The sequence below is a fragment of the Phocoena sinus genome, chromosome X (assembly GCF_008692025.1).
Source record: "Phocoena sinus isolate mPhoSin1 chromosome X, mPhoSin1.pri, whole genome shotgun sequence".
Lineage (NCBI taxonomy): Eukaryota > Metazoa > Chordata > Mammalia > Artiodactyla > Phocoenidae > Phocoena > Phocoena sinus.
Genome location: NC_045784.1, coordinates 72934267 through 72958617, shown reverse-complemented (window position 1 = coordinate 72958617; position 24351 = coordinate 72934267).

The window sequence follows — 24351 nt, the reverse complement described above, 5'->3', positions numbered from 1 at the left end:
GGATATAGATTTAAATTACTGGAAAAGAATTTCTATGTCAGCTTTTAGCAGAATGTACTGTCTTTTGAATAACTTAGGAAGCGTGAGAATAGGACACATGCTATAATTATGGCTAAAGAAGGAATAGTCATCAATGTGTATAGCAGGAAAGATCAATAATAAATTAATTCAAATATTGGTACTGGTCCCTGGAATAATCCCTTTTTAACACCTGAGTTCCTCTTTCATTTGTTACTCTTATATCTTTTTCTTTTGGTTATTATACTGTCACCTAAATTAGTTGAAGACCATAGTCCTTAAAATCTGGCTGAATTTACTTTATTATGAGAGAGTGATCTGAACTTAGGTGCAAAGACTATTTTTTAAATATAGGAGTATGATTGATTCTTAGCAACATAATTTTAGAGATTGTTAAAAGAATTTTACATGCACAGTCCATATAAAACTTATGACTACACTCAGCCTTAAAAAAAAAAAAAAAAAGATCCTGTGGCTTGTTTTCTCTTTGGAGATCTGAGTCTAGGTTTTCTGGATATAGTTACAGAGGCCCACTGGGAGGATTGCTGTTTTTCCCCTGACTGGACCAACTTGACAAAGCAGGCCAAATTCCCTGCCAAATTGAAGGCTCCTGTAATGATGCCCACCCTCCTTTTATGCTGTCTGAATATGTTCTACCCTTCTTGGAGTAATAAGAGACTAGAATTCCTTTCTTACTTTCGGACTAGGTGAAATTAGAATTTGCTTTTGTTTCACTAATACAGTGTAAGTCTGTGTTTTCTGTGTAAAGGCCCTCTCATTTAGAGGGAGCACAACCAACTATCCCACTTTTGAAACTATAAATTGGTTTCTAATCAGACTAAGATAATCCATTAGTGCATTATTCACATTTTTGCAGGATTCTAATCACTAATTTGCATGTAATACCTAGAAAAATAACTGGCACAAAGTTGAAGATCCTCAATGAATATTTGTTGACCAGATTGATCAATGAATACATGTTTAATTGAGAACTACTTTGAACCAAGCTTTGGAAGAGGTCTTATGGAAGACTCAAGAGAAAACAGTGACTGGATCCATCTTGTAAAGAAATTTAAAAACTAGCTTGGGCAGAAAAGATTGGCACATTTTCAAAGAATTGATTAACAATGGTACAAAGCAGCATACCAGTAGGTATAAAATTAAATTTCACAAGCTAAATGTTCCAAGTACCATTAAGAGCTTTGACTGGTTTTGAGTAGATCGAATATTAAATGATTCATATTATCAATGAATGAAATGTATACCTGCATAGTCACATAAACATTAGGCCATGCTATATTTTGCAACTATAATTGAAGCTCAGTCCATATTTTTCTTTTAGCAGATAATAAATCAGCTCTTCTTTGGACTATTTGGAGACATGAATCTGAAGGTACAAAAAGATTATAAATCATTTAAATAGAAATTCAGTTTTATGATGTGCAATTTTATAGCCAGTATATTCAGCTACAGATTATAAAGGACTTCATATAAAATTTGTTTTAGTGTATAGATTTTTTATAAAGAGTTTAAAGTTAACATAACAAATGTTTGAAAGATACTTAGGGATTTTAAATCTCACTTTGTTCTTTGAGTATAACATAAACATTTAAAAAATGTACTTACATTATTAATTTGCATAGATTTCCTCCATAAACATCAAGAAACTAAAGAATCAAAGGCCAATAGCAAAAATTTCTAAATTAAGATAAACTGAATTATTCATGCATTTGATAAGCATTTTATAGAGAACCAAGCAAGTGCCAAGAAATAGTCCACGTACTTGAGATACATTAGTGATAAAAACAGACAAAAAGTTCATGTCCTCGTGGAGCTTACATTCTAGCACGGAAGGTTCATGAGACTTTAATTACCTCAGAAATGAAATGAAGATGAAAAACACTTAACCCAAAGGCAATAATAGTCTTTTAAGCGCCCATGTCACTAAGCAATTTAGTAAAATGTTTAGGCTGTTATATTTCAAAAGAGTGCAAGACAAATATTCATTCTTGACTCCATGTCTCTCTTTGTTCTTCTTATTCTCTTATCACTCTTTATTCTCTTTGTGTCTTTACCTACACTGTATTGCACTGTGTGTGTGTGTGTGTGTGTGTGTGTGTGTGTGTGTGTGTGTTTGGCAGAAGATGGAAAGGAATGTTTTATATCTGTAGCTTCTGTCCCCCCTTGTTTCTTCCAATTTCTTTCTGTTTGTCTTTTTTTCTTCTGTTTCTGTCTGTCTCTCAATCTGTCTACTCTATGCCTCTTAATATATCCTCTGCTTCTGTCATTTATCTCCTTTAATCTCCCAACAATGCTTTGAGACAGATACTTTTGTTATTTCAGTTTTACAGCTGAGGAAACAAGACACAGTGTTTTGCTACTTTACAAAAATTACCCAACTGATAAGACAAAGCACAGGTAGTCTGACTCTGAATCATGGGACATTTTCACTACACCACAATGTTTCATGCTTGTCCCTTAAACAAGGAAACAAACAAAACAGGCAAGGAATCCAGTTCTAGGTAAGATGGAGTAAACACATAGCAATCATTTTCTCTTATAGATGCAACAATAAAACTTGCACATAATGCATGATACAGCTATTTTAGGTCTCTGAAAAGTAAATATCAACAGGAGGAAAAGGAAAGCACACTTGAATTTGAAATGTCACTGAACCAATTGTGAGTTTACCATTGTTTTCCTCTGGTATCCTGTAGCCTGAATTCAACGATGCCTTAAATGGAAGTGAGTACTGAGAGAGAGAAACAGACAGAGAGATAGAGGCATAGATAAAGAGATCCAGGAGAAACCCACTACTTCTAGCTCAAGAAGAAAAGGGAACCCCTAAAGTTCAGAGGCTGTTGAAAAATCCTCTGGGTTTTTTCTCCATTCACTTGACTTAACCAAATCAAGTGCCTGATGAAGCAAAAATATAAATATTATCAATAGGATATAAACAAGAACCAAAGTCACATAAAGTATTGCTTACAAGTACAAAAAATTACTCAGCGTATGAATTACCAGTTGAGATTACCAAAATCTCAACTTATAGAGGAAAAACAATTAACAAATGCCAAAGACAAAGCAACACATATTTTTGAATTATCTGACAAGGTATTTAAAGCAGCTATTATTATGGTGCTCAGACACAAAATCATAGATATTCTTAAACCAATATAAACAGAAAGAATCAGCAAAGAAACATAAAGCAAAAAGAAAAACCAAATGGAAATTTTAGAACACAAAATGCTACAATCAAAATTAAAAAAAATCACTGGAAGGGCTCAATAGTAGAAGGAAGATAACAAAGAGTTAGTGATTTTGAAGATAGATGAATAGAAATTATCCAATCTGAGCAACAGAAAGAAAGAAGATTGAAAAAGGTTAATAGAGCCTCAGGGGCCTGTAGAACAACAAGAGGAGCTAATGTTCATGCCATTGGAGTTCCAGAAAAGGAGAAGAAACCATGTGGTGATGAAAATAGTTGAAGAACTAATGACTGACTGCTTACCAAGTTTGATGAAAGATATTAACACACAGAGTCAAGAAACTGAGCAAACTCAAAACAAGATAAAACCAAAGAAATCTATGCCCAGACACATCATAATCAAACTGCTGAGAACTAGAGAGCAGCCAGAGAAAAATGACACATTAACTACAGGAGAAAAACGATTCAAATGACTGCAGATTTCTCATCAGAAACAATTGAGGTCAGAAAGAAGTGGCCATTTTTTTTCAAGTTCTAGAAAGAAAAGAATTGCCAACCCAGTATTCTATATCTGACTAAAATATTATTCAGAAATAAAGGTGAAATAAAGACATTCTCAGATGAAGGAACACTAAGGGAATTCATAGCCAGCAGAACTGTTCTGAAAGCATGGCTAAAGGAAGTTCTTGAAACAGAAAGGAAAGGAAACTTTGAACATCAGGAAGAAGGAAAGAGTAAAACTATGGGCAAACATAATAGACAATTCTTCTCTTGAGTTCTTTAAAATATGTTAGACTGTTGAAAGCAAAAAGTATAGCATTATCTTATGCTGCTGCTAATGTATGTAGATGTAATATACATGAGAATAACATCAGAAAAGGGGGAGTATAAAGGACTTGTATGGTGGTATGGTTTCTACATTCCACTCTAAGTAGTAAAATATTAATTCTAGATATACTGTGAAATAGGTGAGTCTATATATTGTAATCCCTAAAGCAACTACTTAAAAAGTTATGTAAAGAGATATACTTAAAATACAATAGATAAAACCAAATGGAAAACTAAAAAAATATTCAAATAATCCAAAAGAAGACAGGAAATGGGAAACAGAGGAGAGAAAGATGGATGGTACAAACAGAAAATAAATAATTAAATGGTAGACCTAAATCTGAACATTATTTGGTATTTATTCTAGAGAAATGAAAGCTATGTTCACACAAATATCTATAAAAGAATATTTATAGCAGCTCTATTTATAATTGCCAAAACCTGGTAACAACCAGGATGTACTGCAATTGGTAAATGGGTATACAAACTATAGTCCATTCATACAATGAAATGATACTCAACAGTAAAAAGGAAAGAACAACTTAGATAAATCTGGAGAATATTATATGAGTAAAATAATTCAGTCTCAAAAGATTACATGCTGTTTTGTTCTGTTTATATAACATTGTTGAAAGATCAAACTACAGGAATAGAAAACAGATCAGTGGTTGCCAGGGATGGGAGTTAGGAGTAGGTGTGACTATAAAGAGGTGACAATGGAATTTTGGGGAGTGATGGAACAGTTTTGTACACTGATTGTTGTAGTGGTTACACAAATATATACATGTTATGTTACCACGTATATGTGGAATCTAAAAAATGAGAAAAATGAATATAACAAAACAGAACAAAACATAAACAGACTCACAGATATAGAGAAAAAACTAGTGGTTACCAGTGGGTGGGGAGAGGGAGGGGTGGAGGGGCAACATAAGGTTAGGGGATTAAAAGGTACAAACTACTATGTAAAAACCAAATAAGCTACAAGGATATATTGTACAGCACAGGGAATATAGCCAATACATTATAATAACTTTAAATGGAGTATAATCTATAAAAATATAGATTCATTCTGTTGTACACCTGAAACTAATGTAATACTGTAAATCAATTATACTTCAATAAAAAAATTCATAGAACTGTACACCAAAAGAAAAAAATCAATTTTACTGCATGATATTAAAAAATAAGTAGGTGATTAACTTGATACTTATATGGCCTTTATATTTATTTCTCTGTTAGTGGCCCTGGATAGGCTGTAAAACATCCCAAATCCTGTAGAGTCTTAAGCTAACAGATGATTATTTTTTTTTACAATAGAGCTACAAACTAAAATCAATGTCATGAATTTCCTAATTATTCTTCCCTGCTAATAATATTTGATTCTGTTCCATCCTTAGGTGAGAAACAGCTTCAATATTTCAGTATAACACTACACTATTTGCTATGGTTTCATTAAGTAATCAATCATCTGTATCACTACTATAAAGGAGAAGTTTGTATTTCAGCACATGATTAGGTTTGCTACCTAGAATTTAGTGCTTTTCCAGCCATTGAGATGGGTATTTGTTAAAATGGAGATAGTTGAATGGAAACCCATGTTTGTGGGCAGGTGGGAGCCCCAGATATATTGCTCTTAATTGACAGCGTTTATGACCTTTAACCAAACACACAGCTGTTGTTTTTGTCCCTTCCTGAAAGCACAAAGATGGCAAATAACATGGTTGCTAGTGATTCTCTTGAGAAGGTTGTGTCTATAGTTGCTTCTAATAGTTAGAAACCATTGGTTCTAGTATCATAATAATCTCACTATTTTTCTTCAATAACAGCCCTGGCTTTCTTGGGTGTCAATCCTTTATTAAGAGAGAAAATCATTTTGGCTGAAAAATTATGTGTGTGTGTATATATATATATGTGTGTATGTGCGTGTGTATAATTATATGTGTGTGTGTGTGTGTGTATATATATATATATTCAAAATCACAATAAAACAGCCCTTACATTGGATCTTCTGTTTGAGAACAGGGACTTCCACCATACTTGTCTTATGCATGGTTCTGATAAAAAGTGCATTATTATTATTTTTTTATAAATTTATTTATCTTTGGCTGTGTTAGGTCTTCATAGCTGTGCACGGGCTTTCTCCAGTTGTGGTGAATGGGGGTTACTCTTCGTTGCGGTGTGCGTGCTCATTGCGGTGGCTTCTCTTGTTGCGGAGCATGGGCTCTAGGCGTGGGGGCTTCAGTAGTTGTGGCTCGGGGGCTCTAGAGCGCAGGCTCAGTAGTTGTTGTGCAGGGGCTTAGTTGCTCTGCAGCATGTGGGATCCTCCCGGACCAGGGCTCTAACCCATGTCCCCTGCATTGGCAAGCAGATTCCCAACCACTGTGCCACCAGAGAAGCCCAAAAGTGCATTATTGATTGGAGTTAATTGTAGACATTTACCAAAACCCACAAAAAAAAACTATTAAAATTCTCATATCTTGGCTATTGTAAATAATGCTGCAATGATCATAAGGGTGCATATACCTTTTCAAATTAGTATTTTTGTATTCTTCAGATTAATACCCAGAAGTGGAATAGCTGGATCATATGGTAGTTCTATTCTGAATTTTTTGGGGGTAATCTTCATACTGTTTTCTATAGTGGCTGCACCAATTTACATTCTCACCAACAGTGTATGAGTGTTCCCTTTTCTCCACATCTTCTTCAACCCTTGTTATCTCTTGCCCTTTTTGATGATAGCCATTCTAACAGGCATGAGGTGATATCTCACTGTGGTTTTGATTTACATTTCCCTAATGAGTAGTCATGTTTAACATCTTTTCGTGTGCTTGTTGACCATCTGTATGCCTTCTTTGGATATAAAAACAAAACAAAAGAAAACAAAATAAATGAACAAACCAAACTAAACAAATACAAACAGACAGATTCAGAGAATGGAGTAGTGGTTTCCAGAGGAGAAGGGGGGTAGGGACAAAATGAATAAAGGGGATCAGCTGCATGGTGACAAATGGAAACTAAACCTTTGGTGGTGAGCACGCTGTAGTGTATACAGATGTCAAAGTATAATATTGTACCCACAAAACTTACATAATGTTAAAAGCCAATAAAAAGTCTCAGCCCTGATTACTAAGCCTTTTAGGAGTTCTCAGTGGTAAGGAGGGAAGATGTTAAGACTGATGGGAGCTGAGACTGGCCAAAAGTGGAGAGTAGAGAAAGAGTCAGGGCAAAATGACTAGCTGCCTTTAGGGAAGAACACTGTCCAAAAAACAAGTTTCAGTAACGTGACAGAGTACATTTAAATCCATATGATCATTCATGTGTTTGTTCAGTCAATAAGTATTTGTTGAGTGACTACTCCATGTCATGCACTATTCCAGGTGCTGGGGATACTGCAGTGAACCAGACAGCCAGTATTCTTCTTCTCATGGAACTTACAAGTTTAGTGGGAAGAGAAAGACACTAAATAGGTAAATAAGACCATTTCAGATAGGCATAAGTAATACTGAAGAAATGAAACAGAGAAATGTGATAGAGAGTGACTAGCATAAGAATGGGGGTAGGTTTGGGAGGGTATTTTACATATGGAGATCAAGGGGACACTTGAGCTGAGACCTAGTGATGAGAAGGAGGCAGGCATGAGAAGACCTAGGCTGAAAGAACAGCAAAGGCAAAAACCCTGAGATGAAAACAAGTTTGGCCAATGTGGCTAGATCATTAGAGAAGTAGGTAGAGGGACAGACCACTTAGGGTTTGGGGAGCCATAGTCAGCAGTTTGGATTTTGTTATCATTCCAATGGAAAGCCACTGGATAATTTATAGTGAAGATGAATGATCTAATTTACATTTTTAAGCAATTAGGATTTGCCTATTATGCAGAGAGTGGGTTTTAGTGGGCAAGAGTGGAAGCAGGGCAACCAGTTAAAGTAATAGTGCACTAATCTAGACAAGAGAAGATGGTGACTTGGACCAGGGCAGTGGAAGTGGAGATAAAGGGAAGTAGATGCATTCGGTATATATTTTGTATATATCACTGATAAGACTTGATGATGGATTATATATGGACTGTGAAGGAAAGAGGAATCAAGAAAGACTGAAGTTTGTACCCTGAGCAATTTTATTGAAGATAGAAGCATTTACAGAGGTGGGGAAGTATAGGTTCTTTTATTGAGGGAGGAGGGAGAAAAAAAATGTTCTGTTTTGAATGTTTTAAATTTGAGATTCCTATCAGACATCTAGATAGACATGTCAAGCTGGAAGTTGAATATATGAGACTAGAAATCAGAGGAGAGGTTGGGGCTGTAGAAGTACATTTAGGAGTCACTAATATAGAAATTATAAATGAAAATATGATACAATCTCTGGGATCAGAGTGTGACAGTGGAAGATTCTAAAAAAGCATCAGTCTCAATGTTAAGATATTGTCACAGCTGCAGATCAAAGCACTCTATCTGAGTTGATACAGTAGTAGAAAAAACTATGTCCAGTCTATAGTTAAGGGGTCAATTTTATTCCCAGTGCAATAGGAAACTATTGGAGTGTTTCAAGCAAGGGAGTTATATCTGTTTTATGTTTTTAAAAGCTATATTAAAGGAATCATGTGCTGAATGGATCATATGAGGACAAGAGAAAAAGCAGTGTGTGTTAGGCAAAATTCTAATAATATGGCCCCCCAAGATTGTGGGCCTCTGAGGAAGATGTACCGTCTTTCAGTTATTCAAACTGTAATCTAGGTAATGTTGTGAAAGGGTTTTGCAGATGTATGAAGGTCCCAAATCAGCTGACCTTAAAATACAGAGATTATCTGAGTGGCTATGATGTCATCAGGTGAGCCCTTTAAAAGCAGAGTCTTCTTTGATTGGTAGCATTGCTAGCCTGAAGATGAAGGAGCCACATGGCAAAAAATGCAGGTAGCCTCAAGGACCTGACAGCAGCTCCTGGCTGACAGTCAGCGAGGAAATGGAGACCTCAGTCTTACTGAATTCTGCCAAAAACAATAATCAACTCAGAAGTGTATTTTTCTTCAGAACCTCCAGACTAGAACTCAGTCCAGCTGACATGTGAATTTCAGCCTTTTTGATACTCTGAGCACAGAACACAGTCATGTCATGCCAGACTTCTGATCTACAGAACTGTGAGCTAGTAAATTGGTGTTGTTTTAAGCTGCTAACGTTGTAGTACTTTGTTATGCAGCAACAGAAAACCAATATAAAATGTGTTAGTTTGCTAGGTCTGCCATAGCAAAGTACTACAGACTGGGGTGGTTTGAACAAAATAAATTTATTTTCTCATAATTCTGGAGGCTTACAGTCTGAGATCAAGGTGCTAGCTGGGATGGTTTCTTTTGAGGCTTCTTTCCTTGGCTTGTAGATGCGTTGTCTTTTCCCTGTGTCTTCGCATGATCTTCCCTCTGTGTATGTCTGTGTCCTGATCTATTCTTTTTTTTTCCTTTTTTCTTTTTATGGCTGTGTTGGGTCTTTGTTGCTGTTCGTGGGTTTTCTCTTGTTGCGGAGAGTGGGGGCTACTCTTCATTGCAGCACACGGGCTTCTTATTGCGGTGTCTTCTCTTGTTGTGGAGCATGAGCTCTAGGTGCGTGGGCTTCGGTAGTTGCAGCACGCAGGTTCAGTAGCTGTGGCATGCGGACTCAGTAGTTGTGGCTCATGGGCTCCAGAGCGCAGGCTCAGTAGTTGTGGTGCACGGGCTTAGTTGCTCTGCGGCATGTGGGATCTTCCCAGACCAGGGCTCGAAACCATGCCCCCTGCAGTGGAAGTGTGGAGTGTTAACCACTATACCACCAGGGAAGTCCCTGATCTATTCTTATAAGGATACTGGTCATATTGGATTAGGGTTCACCCTAATCACCTCATTTTAACTTAATCACCTCTTTAACGACTCTGCTTCCAAATACAGTCACATTCTGAGGTACTGGGTGTTAGGATTTCAACATACAGATTTGGGGTAGGAATGACACAATTCAGCTTATAACACACGGGGAGACAAGTTAGGAGATTTTTCTGGTAGTCCAGAGGAGAAATAATAGTGACTTGGACAGGGATAATACAGTTGGAGAGAGAGAGAAGTGAATGAATTCAAGATATATTTTAATAAATTTCTGACAGGACTTGCTGACGGCTTATATGTGGATTATGAAGGAAAGAGTGAAATTATGAATGACTGAAAAGATTCTTTCCAGAGCAACTGTAAGGAAGGTAGTAGTATTTACTGAGGTGAAGGAGACTGGACCAGGTATGGGGTTTTTCATAGGGAAATGAAAGTTTTGTTTTGGTTATGTTCAGTTTTAAATGTCTATTATATCCAAGTGGAGATGCCAAGTAGGCAGTGGAAATATGAGAACTAGGCTGTTGATGTAAAGTTGAGGGCTATCAGCAATTAGATGGTATTAAGGCCATGGGACTGGAAAAGAGAATGGAGATTTTTTCCTTGAAAGTATAAAACATAAAATGTCAATGTTATTATAAAATATGTAATAAAAGAACACTATATGTTTGATTCAGCAAATAACCTCTTTAAAAGAGATAGTTAATTACTATCCTATGTTAGAAATAAGTGTTGAGATTTCTTTATAACATTCAATAGCCATCCATAATAAGGCATCCATGGGCTGGAAGGTTCAGTGGGTGGGTGGAGAGGAGTTGGAAGCAGGGAGAGAATATGTGAGCAAACATCAAGATTGATTGCAAAGTACCAGGTATTTGAAAGTAAAGCTAAGGAGTTCAGACTTGATTATGCAGAAGAATGATGAGATTCTAAAGAGCTTTGAACAGATACCTAGCTAAAGAAAGATGGTGCTGATACAATGGATGGTTGCGGAGAATGATGGTGTGGGAAACATGAATCTAAAAGTAGAGAGACCAATTAAGCTTATTACAAGAATTCATGCAGGATCATCAGACAAAGATTCATAGGGATTCAAAAGCAAGGAGATATACTTTTCTGGTTAAAAAACTTGTCTAATTCAACACAGAGTAAGTTCTTAAAATAATGTTAATTTCCTTCCCTTTCCCCTTGGCCTTATATCTAATTATTGGGCCTGTGAGACACAAATTAAATACTTCCTTTAAGAGTGGAGTTAGATAAGGAAATTGAGTCTCTACCAGTCTCTTATGTTTCAGGGTTTGATATGAGACAAGTAAAAAACATTCTCAAACTATGTCTTAGTAAGGTATTCCTGAGACAAATTCCTTCATGGACTCTACACCTCCTGAAGTAAATGTTACTTCATGATGTCATTTTCTTTATTTGATTATCAGATACTTCCATAAATGAATTGAAGCTATAGTCCTTAAATAATAAAGCCCACTAAGGCAACATGTTTGTAATAAAGAAGTTTGAATTTAAATATCAATGCTAAGTTTGAAATAGAAGTTTGCATTTGGCTTCTGGCTATGTGATTTAAAATGTTGGTAGGCTAATTTTATTATGGCAGCCAAGTCTCTAATTCTCTGGCCACCCTCATTAAAAATCCATGAAAATCAACATTTCACTCAGTGACCCTGTAAAGGTGAGGATCCAGTGTTTGTCTCTGTAGATCAGCCTAAAGCAATCATGATCATGAATCTAGTGGGGCTACTACTGTATCACTAGTGAATGTTCTATTCCTCCTCCAACTACATATGAAAGGTTTCAATTACCTTGGAAACCCTCGGGCTATCAGGAAGACTACACAATTCTTTGCCACAGGGTATATCCCATATCCACCTGTAGTGGTGAGGGCTATAATCATTAGCTCAGCTATGGATTCTCGCTTTCTTCCTCCATTAGGTCTAGACCAAAAAGGAGGCAGACATTCAAGATTGCTTGTGATTTACCTATATCTTGTGAGTCTATATGCTTGCTCTTGGTGAAGCACATTCGTCTATAGGAGAAAGAAGCCAATTCCAGCCATATTCCTGATGATAGAAACGTAATTAGACACCATTGTTACCCTCAAGGAATTCCCTGTCAATCTAGATCAAGTCAATCTCCTGTTATGTATGGTATATACTTATGTGTAGTGGTGATTGTTTTTGAAAAGTAGCTTTTATGACAGAATATATCTCTGTAGGGTGATTGTACCTAATATTACACTTACATTGGGACAATGCTGGGAACATTATCATTTAATGAATATCACCTCTTGCTATAAAATTCAAGAACGTGGTCAATCTATTCTCCTTGGGAGTGTTGGTGATTTTTTTCTCAGTATTCTTATCTCTTCCCCTACCACATTTATCTAGCTTTTATCATCCAACTGCACACTGTTTATTGCTTCTATTAAATTTGAATACTTTGTATACTTGCAAATTTTGATTGTGCAGTTTTTGCCTTTAGTAACTGAGTCATTTTCTGCTCAGTAATATCTGTTTCAAATGGTCCTACCCAACTAAATAGTTCTGCTTTTATTATTTAATATTTTTTAAACAAAATCTTGTTTATATAACTTAGTATACAATCAATATTTTTAGGCTTAATAGTTTTTATTGATACACATCCCTCAGATTCATTTTCTTCAGTTTTCAAGGATTTTCAGGCATAAAATTTTATTTGTTATAGATTTAGTATAATAACAGAGTTTGAAAATTTGGCCATAATTTGGAATATGTTACAACATTGCTTGAAATACAGAAAAAGCACATGGGTCTTAAATGTTCACAAGTATGGAGATTGATTTATAATGCCTCCATACACTGGAATATTATGCAGCTTTTTATGAGTGAGAATTTTCAATATGATATTTATGTAAAAATTTCCCATGATAAATTATTTGGAGGAGAAAGCACATTTCAGAATATTTGTATATGTGTCTATGTATATAAATATATATGTATACATACATTATCTATCTATCTATCTAAATTTCTAGGAGAATACACACAATACATGCAAAACTACTAACATTATTTACTTATGGGGGGTGAGTGGGGGAAGATCAGGAGGATTTCAGTTTTTACTTTATACCCTACCGTATCATTTGAATTTTCTAACCAAATGTGCATTTTTCTTACAGTTTAATAAGTAAATGTTAAAATAGAGAGGAAGAAAGAAAGGAGGGAGGGAGTTTGGGAAGGAGATGAAGCCGTATCATGTGGGAACATCTGGAAGCTAGTCACTAACTTCTCAATTAAGGAGATAGTAAATAGATGAAATAACCAACCAAGAAGTCATCCAGTGATATTTGCTGCAGGGACTTCCTGGTAGTCCAGTGGTTAAGACTTTGCCTTCCAATGCAGGGGGTGGGGTTTCAATCCCTGGTTGGGGAGCTAAGATCCCACATGCCTCAGGGCCAAAAAAACAGAAAAAATCATAAAAAATAGAAGCAATATTGTAACAAATTCAATAAAAACTTTAAAAAATGGTCCACATAAAAAAAATGATATTTGCTGCATACTTTTGAGAACCTCTTGAACATAGTAGCATAGAATAAAATGATAGTTAGGTTACTTTCCAACCCTTAGATTTTATTATTCTAGCTCCCAGTAGTCTGCTAGGTGACAAGGGAGATACATAAGTAGAACAAAAGACTTGTCTTCAAGAAATTATCAAACATTTATCAAGTACTACTTTTTATTTTTGCAAAAGAGGATTATAGGATCTGTGAGATATACAAAGATGTTAGGACATACATAAGTGATGTATTTTTATAATACTAATATATATGTAATAAACATTGTTGATTCTCTAATAATCATTCTCCCCTTCCTCTTTTCTAAATAATCTCAATCTTGTTTAGGTATCCATTCTTTCCCATTTCAGTTCATATGCCTCAGGGAAAACAGACCTTACCTCTTTTTCCAGAGGTAAGTCTAATAGATCGAGGACTGAGCATATGACCCAAGTTGGTCCAGTTCCACTGAAGGGCTTCCAATCAACTTGTTCTTCCAGATTGTGTGAGAGGGATATTATTTCTGCTGCTGGTTGTGAATGAGGAAGCCTGTAACCCTGGTTGCTACTGGCAAGTATCATATAAACATAAGAGGAAATTGCTGTAGGATACTGTGGAGAACAGGTTCGAGAGACACCTCCGCCTCCAGAATTAACAACATAATGATATCATTGAGCTGCTGAATCAACCATCTCTGAATCTCTTCCTACCTCTGGGATCGTTATTAAGATAATAAATATCCTTATTGTTTATGCCACATTGAGTCAAGTTTTCTATTACCTGTGGATGAAACCATCCTAATATACAATGTGCAAAACAGTCTCTTGCTGGTGGTGGTATTATAGAGGCTTTATTTCTTTTTTATAACTTTCTAGGTTTTCCAAATATTTTACAGTAGACATGAATTACTGCTAGAATTAGGAAAGAAAAATAAATGTTGCTTTAAAATAATATTTCATATTACAAAATAAACATATATTAATTGTTGGAAATATGGAAAACAGTAAAACACAAAGCAAATAAAAATTCTTATAAATACATTATTTCAAAATGGCATTTTGCTGTGTCCTTCTAGTCTTTTTTCTATATATGCATATTTTTTTCTTTACCAAAATGAAATCACATCTTATGTGACCTACTTTTCCACTTGTTAATTTATTATTTTATGAACATTATCCATGAAATTAAATGTTTCTATGATATAATATTAATGGCTGCATAATTGTCCATATTACGAATAGAGCAAGGCATTCTTGGATATTGGGTTGATCTTTACCCAGAAGTGGAATTGCTGGATCATATGGTAGATGAATTTTTAAAATTTTGAGGACCCTCCATTTTTCTTTTCTTTTTTCATTTTTGTTTCTTTGGCCATGCTGCACAGCTTGCAGGTCTCTGACCAGAGATCGAACCTGCAAGTGGAAGTGCAGAGTCCTACCCACTGGACCACCAGGGAAGTCCCTTCCTTGTCTTCTTGATGATGGCCATTCTAACAAGTATGAGGTGATATCTCACTGTGGTTTTGATTTGCATTACCCTGATGATTAGTGATGTTGAGAATCTTTTCATGTATCTGTTGGCCATTTGGATGTCATATTTGTAAAAATGTCTAGTTCACTGCCCATTTTTAATTGGACTCTTTGTTGTCGTTATTGAGTGGTGTGAGTTCTTTTTTGAATATTAACCTCTTATTTGATATACAGTTTGCAAAATTTTTCTCCCATTCTGTAGGTTGCTTTTTTATTTTATTGACTGCTTCTTTTGCTGTGCAGACGCTTTTAAGTTTGATGCAGTCCCACTGGTTCATTTTTGCTTTTGTTGTTTCTGCTTTTGGTGTCATATCCAAGAAATCATTGCCAGGACCAATGTCGAGGAGCTTCTTCTTTACATTTTCTTCCAGGAGTTTTATGACATCAGGTCTAATGTTAAGTCTTTGACCCGTTTGGAGTTAAATTTTCTGAGCAGTGTGAGAAAAGACCCATTTTCATTGTTCAGCTATTCTATCCATTGCAGCAACATCAAAGAAAACTTATCATCCCCTATATTGCAGGGGTTGGCAAGCTATGGCTGACACATTTTTTTGTAAATAAAATCTTATTGTAACACAGCCACTTTCATTTCTTTGCACGTTATCTATGCCTGCTTTTTTTTTTTTTTTTTTTTTTTTTTTTGCGGTACGCGGGCCTCTCACTGCTGTGGCCTCTCCCGCTGCAGAGCACAGGTTGCGAACATGCAGGCTCAGCGGCCATGGCTCACGGGCCTAGCCACTCCGCGGCATGTGGGATACTCCCGGACCAGGGCACGAACCCATGTCTCCTGCATCGGCAGGCGGACTCCCAACCACTGTGCCACCAGGGAAGCTCCATCTATGGTTGCTTTTGCAGTGAAAGGCAAAGTTGAGTAGTTGAGTAAGAGACTCTATGGCCTGTAAATCCTAAATTATTTACTCTCTGGACTTTTAGAAAATGGCTCCTTTAGAAAAATGTCCTTTCTAAGGGAATCACTTCAATTTTATCTAATTTAACTAAAAATAAAGCAGATAGAAGATTTTGATGTTGCAAATGCCATGCTTAAAAAGAAAGTTGTTAGCCCACTTGGAATGTCCATTTGACTTTGATTTATAATAAAATAAACCTGTTTATTTTAGATCCTAAATAATCTGCTGCATTTAACATTGCCAGAAAATGAAAGTGACTAATTGCCATACTTTTTATTGTTTAAATCATAAAAATTAGCAGGGTACACTAAGAATGAACTGTAACACCTCTGACTCGTGTGTATATTTATAGCCATTTCTAATCGGTTGCAGAATAACCTATACAGAAGCATATGACAATTTTAATATTTTTGTTTTGCTTTTAAAAGGGAGAAGGGAGAAGAAGAAAATGAAAGGTAGTCATGGTTACTCTACTCACAAGTAATTAATTTCTCCCAAAGAATGACACTGACAAATATCAACCTTTTTATGTAGCTACACAAATGCACATTTGGTGGGTCTTGAAAAAAGGTCTGAGAGGACAGAAAACTGGGGGAAATGCCCCCCCCCGATGACTTCTTCCTATCCTCAGAGTAAGGAATGCCTACTTGATAATAGATAACTGTTTTCTTTGGATATAACCTGTTAGTAATTCATGGCCTCACAGTTAATACTATCCCTCTCCTTCAAGAAAGTACTCACCAAGGAGACTGAAGGCTTACTTTGGGCCATGTATGCCTGACCTGCCCATCAGGAAGTCATAATCCCAGTGCTAATGGCTATCTGGATTTTTTTTTTTAAAGTGTTCATTACTATTATTTTTAGTTGACATACAGTAAAATTAAATTTTCTATTAGTGTACTGTTCTATGAATTTTAATGCATGCATGAATCCTTGAAATCACCACCACTGATAGAATAAAGAACAATTCCAATACCCCAAAGAATTCCCTCATGCTACCCGCTTTGTATTCAGACCCTCTTCTCAACACTAACCCCTGGTATCCATTGTCCTATAGATTTATCTTTTCCATAAACTCATAAATGGAATAATATAATACGTATCCTTTTGAGTCTGCATTCTTTAACTTAGTAAAGTACACTTAAGATTCATCCACGTTGTTTCATGTATGAAATCCATTCCTTTTTACTGCTGAGTAGTGTTCCATTCTATGGATGTCCAACAGTTGAAGGGCCTCTGGGCTGTTTCCAGTTTGGAGCAATTATGAATAAAGCTGTAATAAACATTTGCATGTAGGCTTTTGTGTAAACATAAGTTTTAACTTCTCTAGGATAAGTATCTGGAAGTGTGATTGATGAGTCACATGGTAAGTCTATATTTAAATTTGTAAGAAACTGCCAAACTCTTTTTCAAAGTGGCTGCACCCACTTTGTACTTCCACCAGCAATGGTAGAGTGTTCCAATTGCTTCTCATCCTTGTCAGCACTTGCTAGTGTCAGGTTTTTGTTACTATTTATTTCTAATCTAATAAGTATTTAATGGTATCTCATGGCTTTAATTTAAATTTCCCTGATGACTCGTGATGCTGAGCATATTTCACAAGCTTATTTGTCATCCTTTTATCTTCTTTGGTGAATTGTTTGTCAAAATCTTTTGTCCATCTTTAGTAATTGGGTTGTTTGTTTTCTTATTGTTGAGGTTTGGGAGTTTTTAAAATGTATTCTGGATACAAGTCTTTTATCAGATATGCAATTTGCAAATATTGTCTGCCAGACTGAAGCTTGATTGTAAGGTTTTCATTTATAATTTTAAAAGCTTGGCTAGAATGGAAGAGCTTAGCTAGAAGGTAAAGTCCCGTGGTATCTGTTCTAGGTATCTGTGTTGTAATGTAGAGAAACTATAAGGAGTAATTTTAATGTAATCAAATTACTTAAAGTATATGTACAAAAGTATCCAAAGCAAACATAAGAAGGGAAATAATAAGAACTGAAATCGATAAGATTGAGAACAGAAAAACAATGGAGAAAATCAATAAAACCAAAAGATGGTTCTTTGAAGAAAAATCAATGAAATTGATAATCCTCTAACAAGATAAAGAAAAAAGTAAAAATAACCAAAATCTTGAATAAAAAAAGAGATATCACTACTGACTCCACAGACATTAATAGGATAATAAAGTACCCTATGAACAACTCTATGCACATACATTCTCCAATTTAGATGAAATGGACCAATTCCTTGAAAACCACAAACTACCACAACTCAGACAAGATGAGATAGATAAACTGATTAACCCTATATCTATAAAAGAACTAGAATTCATAATAGTAAACCTTACAAAAAGAAAAATGCTGAATTTCACCAAATATTTAGGGGAAAAATCAATACATTTTCTATACAATCTCGTCCAGAAAACAGAAGAGGAAGGAACACTTACTAATGCTGGTAAGTGTTTTGAGACCAGCATCAAAAGAGACAAAGACAATACAAAAAAGAAAACTATAAAACAACAACCCTCATGAATATAAACTCAAAAATCCTCAACAAAATGTTAATTCAAATCCAACAATATATAAAAAGAATAATATATTATCAACAAGTAGAGTTTATCCCAGGAATGCAAGACTGACTCAATATTTGAAAATCAATCAATATAATTCACCATATTAACAAACCAAAAAAGAAAAAAAATGTATAGTAGTCTCAGTTGATGCAGATAAAGCAATTGACAGGATCCTACATTCATGGTTGATGATAAATCTGATAAAGGATATCTAAAAAAAAGACCTACAGCAAATATACTTAATGGTGAAAGCCTGAATGTTTTCCCCCTACAATCAGAAACTAGCAAGAACATCTGCTCTCATCACTCCTTGAAGTCATTGACAATGGAAAAAGGGAAGAAAACAAAATAAAAGGATTCCAAATTTGAAAAGAAAAGAATAAAACTCCCCTATTAGCAAATGACATGATTGTCTATGTAGACAATCCCAAGGAATCTACAAAAAACCTCTTGGAACTAATGTAAGTAAGTTTGGGACGACTGCAGGTTGGTAAGATGAACACACAAAAATCAATAGTATTTCTATACACTACCAATGAACAAGTGGAAATTGAAATAAAAACAAACAATATCATTCACAGTACCTCCCAGGGAAATATTAAAGTATATATCAAAAAATATATGAGCTGTATGCTGAAAACTACAAAACACTGATGAAAGATATCAAACAAGGCCTAAGTAAACGGAAAACACCCCATGTTGATGGACTGGAAGATTCCATATAGTTATAATGCCAATTCTCTCCAAATTCATCTATAATTTTTTTAACATCTTTATTGGAGTATAATTCCTTTACAATGGTGTGTTAGTTTCTGCTTTATAACAAAGTGAATCAGTTATACATATACATATGTTCCCATACCTCTTCCCTCTTGCGTCTCCCTCCCTCCCACCCTCCCTATCCCACCCCTCTAGGTGGTCATATACCACCTAGCTGATCCCCCTAGTGCTATGCGGCTGCTTCGCACTAGCTATCTATTTTACGTTTGGTAGTGCATATATGTCCATGCCACTCTCTCACTTTGTCACAGCTTACCCTTCCCCCTCCCCATATCCTCAAGTCCATGTTCTAGTAGGTCTGTGTCTTTATTCCCATCTTACCCCTAGGTTCTTCATGACCTTTTTTTCTTCTTCTTCTTCTTAGATTCCATATATATGTGTTAGGATATGGTATTTGTTTTTCTCTTTCTGACTTACTTCACTCTGTGTGACAGACTCTAGGTCCACCCACCTCACTACAAATAACTCAATTTTGTTTCTTTTTATGGCTGAGTAATATTCCATTGTATAAATGTGCCACATCTTCTTTACCCATTCATCTGTTGATGGACACTTAGGTTGCTTCCATGTCCTGCCTATTGTAAATAGAGCTGCAATGAGCATTTTGGTACATGACTCTTTTTGAATTATGGTTTTCTCAGGGTACATGCCCAGTAGTTGAATTGCTGGGTCGTATGGTAGTTCTATTTTTTAGTTTTTTAAGAAAACTCCATACTGTTCTCCATAGTGGCTGTATCAATTTACATTCCCACCAACAGTGCAAGAGGGTTCCATTTTCTCCACACCCTCTCCAGCATTTATTGTTTCTAGATTTTTTGATGATGGCCATTCTGACCTGTGTGAGATGATATCTCATTGTAGTTTTGATTTTCATTTCTCTAATGATTAATGATGTTGAGCATTCTTTCATGTGTTTGTTGGCAATCTGTATATCTTCTTTGGAGAAATGTCTATTTAGGTCTTCTGCCAATTTTTAGATTGGGTTGTTTCTTTTTTTGATATTGAGCTGCATGAGCTGCTTGTAAATTTTGGAGATTAAACCTTTGTCAGTTGCTTCATTTGCAAATATTTTCTCCCATTCTGAGGGTTGTCTTTTGGTCTTGTTTATGGTTTCCTTTGCTATGCACAAGCTTTGAAGTTTCATTAGGTCCCATTGGTTTATTTTTGTTTTTATTTCCATTTCTCTAGGAGGTGGGTCAAAAAGGATCTTCCTGTGATTTATGTCATAGAGTGTTCTGCCTATGTTTTCCTCTAAGAGTTTGATAATGTCTGGCCTTACATTTAGGTCTTTAATCCATTTTTAGTTTATTTATGTGTATGGTGTTAGGGAGTGTTCTAATTTCATACTTTTACATGTACCTGTCCAGTTTTTCCAGCACCACTATTGAAGAGGCTGTCTTTTCTCCACTGTATATTCTTGCCTCCTTTATCAAAGATAAGGTGACCATATATGTGTGGGTTTATCTCTGGGCTTTCTATCCTGTTCCATTGATCTATATTTCTGTTTTTGTGCCAGTACCATACTGTCTTGATTACTGTAGCTTTGTAGTATAGTCTGAAGTCAGGGATTCTGATACTTCCAGCTCCATTTTTCATTCTCAAGATTGCTTTGGACATATGGGAGCATATGTATATGTATAACTGATTCACTTTGTTATAAAGCAGAAACTAACACACCATTGTAAAGCAATTATACTCCAATAAAGATGTAAAAAAAAAACGATTGCTTTGGTTCTTCGTGGTCTTTTGTGTTTCCATACAAATTGTGAAATTTTTTGTTCTAGTTCTGTGAAAAATGCCAGTGGTAGTTTGATAGGGATTGCATTCATCTATAAATTTAATGCAATCCCAGTAAAAACTCCAACAATATTCTTTGTATATATACACAAGTGGATTATAATACTTATATGGAAGGATAATGGTACTAGAATAGTCATAGCCATACTAATTTTGAAAAAAAAAAGCAAACTTGGAGGACACACACTACTCAATATTAAGATCTATTGTAAAGCTACAATAATCAAGACTGTGGTATTGGAGAAAAGGTAGATACATAGATTGATGAAATCAGAAGAGAGAGTCCAGATACAGACCCAAGATGTAAAGACAATTCAATGGAGAAAAGCAAGTCTTTTCAACAAATGGTACTGGAACACTGAATATATACATTCAAAAATAAAAGATGAACGTAAACCTGAACTTTTCACTATATACAAAATTTAACCCATAATGGATCATAGGCCTAAATCTATGAAACTACAGTTTATAGTTTATAAAAAACTGTAAAACTATAAAAACTCATAGAAGAATACATAGGAACAAATTTCCATACCCTTGGGTAAGCAAAGACTTCTTAATTATGACATCAAAAGCAAAATTTGTAAAAGAAAAACTCACTAAATCGGATTTCACCAAAATTAAATCCACTAAATTGAGTTTCACCAAAATTAAAAACTTTGTTCTGCTAAGTACACCATAAATAGAATGAGAAGACAAGCCACAGTCTGGCAGACAATATTTGCAAATTGCATATCTGATAAAAGACTTGTATCCAGAATACATTTTAAAAACTCCCAAACCTCAACAATAAGAAAACAAACAACCCAATTACTAAAGATGGACAAAAGATTTTGACAAACAATTCACCAAAGAAGATAAAAGGATGACAAATAAGCTTGTGAAATATGCTCAGCATCACGAGTCATCAGGGAAATTTAAATTAAAGCCATGAGATACCATTAAATACTTATTAGATTAGAAATAAATAGTAACAAAAACCTGACACTAGCAAGTGCTGACAAGGATGAGAAGCAATTGGAACACTCTACCATTGCTGGTGGAAGTACAAAGTGGGTGCAGCCACTTTGAAAAAGAGTTTGGCAGTTTCTTACAAATTTAAATATAGACTTACCATGTGACTCATCAATCACACTTCCAGATACTTATCCTAGAGAAGTTAAAACTTATGTTTACACAAAAGCTTACATGCAAATGTTTATTACAGCTTTATTCATAATTGCTCCAAACTGGAAACAGCCCAGAGGCCCTTCTCTGTGGCTATGTCATCTGGCATTTCCCCACTTCTGATGTTTTCCCTTTTCTCAAGTCAGACCTGTATCATATGATACTTTCTACTATAGGTAGGTTTCTATCTGCAAAGCCATGGCAAGCCCTTTCTTTCTTTATCCCAAGCCAAATCTATAGCATAATGTTAAGAACTCCCATTTATTGTATAGCTACTAGATACCAGACACCATGCTAAACACTTGACATGCATTTTATCTAATCTACACAGCAAGCCATTTGTTAGGGGCTATTATCCATTTCTTTGAGAATAACAGAAGCTCAGAGAAGTAACATGATTTGCCAGGCCATAGAGCTAATATGTGGTAGAGCAAAATTCTAAATCCAGGTCTGTCTGAATGCAAAGATGTGCTCATCGACACTACACTATATAACCTTCAATATTCTCCTTTTATTAAAATGAAAATATTTTATTTTTAATATCAGAATACCTTAGATAGCTATCATTAATGTACTACACTGTAGTTCATTCTTATTCTAACTTTTTTATATACATAGAGAGACTCTTACCCAAGTTTGTAGCTCACCTCTACTTCCTCATAGACTTTTTTAAAAAATATCTTTATTGGAGTATAATTGCTTTACAATGGTGTGTTAGTTTCTACTTTATAATAAACTGAATCAGTTATACATATACATATGATTCCGTATCTCTTCCCTCTTGTGTCTCCCTCCGTCCCACCCTCCCTATCCCACCCCTCTAGGTGTTCACATACCACCTAGCTGATCCCCCCGTGCTATGCGGCTGCTTCGCACTAGCTATCTATTTTATGCTTGGTAGTGTATATATGTCCATGCCACTCTCTCACTTTGTCACAGCTTACCCTTCCCCCTCCCCATATCCTCAAGCCCATGTTCTAGTAGGTCTGTGTCTTTATTCCCATCTTATCCCTAGGTTCTTCATGACTTTTTTTTTCTTAGATTCCATATATATGTGTTAGCATATGGTATTTGTTTTTCTCTTTCTGACTTACTTCACTCTGTGTGACAGACTCTAGGTCCACCCACCTCACTACAAATAACTCAATTTTGTTTCTTTTTATGGTTGAGTAATATTCCATTGTATATATGTGCCACATTTTCTTTGTCCATTCATCTGTTGATGGACACTTAGGTTGCTTCCATGTCCTGCCTATTGTAAATAGAGCTGCAATGAACATTTTGGTACATGACTCTTTTTGATTTATGGATTTCTCAGGGTACACGCCCAGTAGTTGGATTGCTAGGTCGTATGGTCATTCTATTTGTAGTTTTTTAAGGAACCTCCATACTTTTTTCCATAGTGGCTGTATCAATTTACATTCCTACCAACAGTGCAAGAGGGTTCCATTTTCTCCACACCCTCTCCAGCATTTATTGTTTTTAGATTTTTTGATGATGGCCATTCTGACTGGTGTGAGATGCCTCTTCAATAAGTGGTGCTGGGAAAACTAGACAGGTACATGTAAAAGTATGAAATTAGAACACTCCCTAACGCCATACACAAAAGTAAAGTAAAAATGGATTAAAGACCTAAATGTATGGCCAGACACTATCAAACTCTTAGAGGAAAACATAGGCAGAACACTCTATGACATAAATCACAACAAGATCCTTTTTGACCCACCTCCTAGAGAAATGGAAATAAAAACAAAAATAAACCAATGGGACCTAATGAAACTTCAAAGCTTTTGCACAGCAAAGGAAACCATAAACAAGACCAAAAGACAGCCCTCAGAATGGGAGAAAATATTTGCAAATGAAGCAACTGACAAAGGATTAATCTCCAAAATTTACAAACAGCTCAATAACAAAAAAACAAGCAACCCAATTCAAAAATGTGCAGAAGACCTAAATAGACATTTCTCCAAAGAAGATATACAGATTGTCAACAAACACATGAAAGAATGCTCAACATCATTAATCATTAGAGAAATGCAAATCAAAACTACAATGAGATATCACCTCATAGACTTTTAATCACCCACTCCTGAGCTGCTTACAATTTCTTACCCAATACACATGAAGTCTCATCTCTCTGGCACTACTGCCTTCCTCTTTTGTCCAAGCC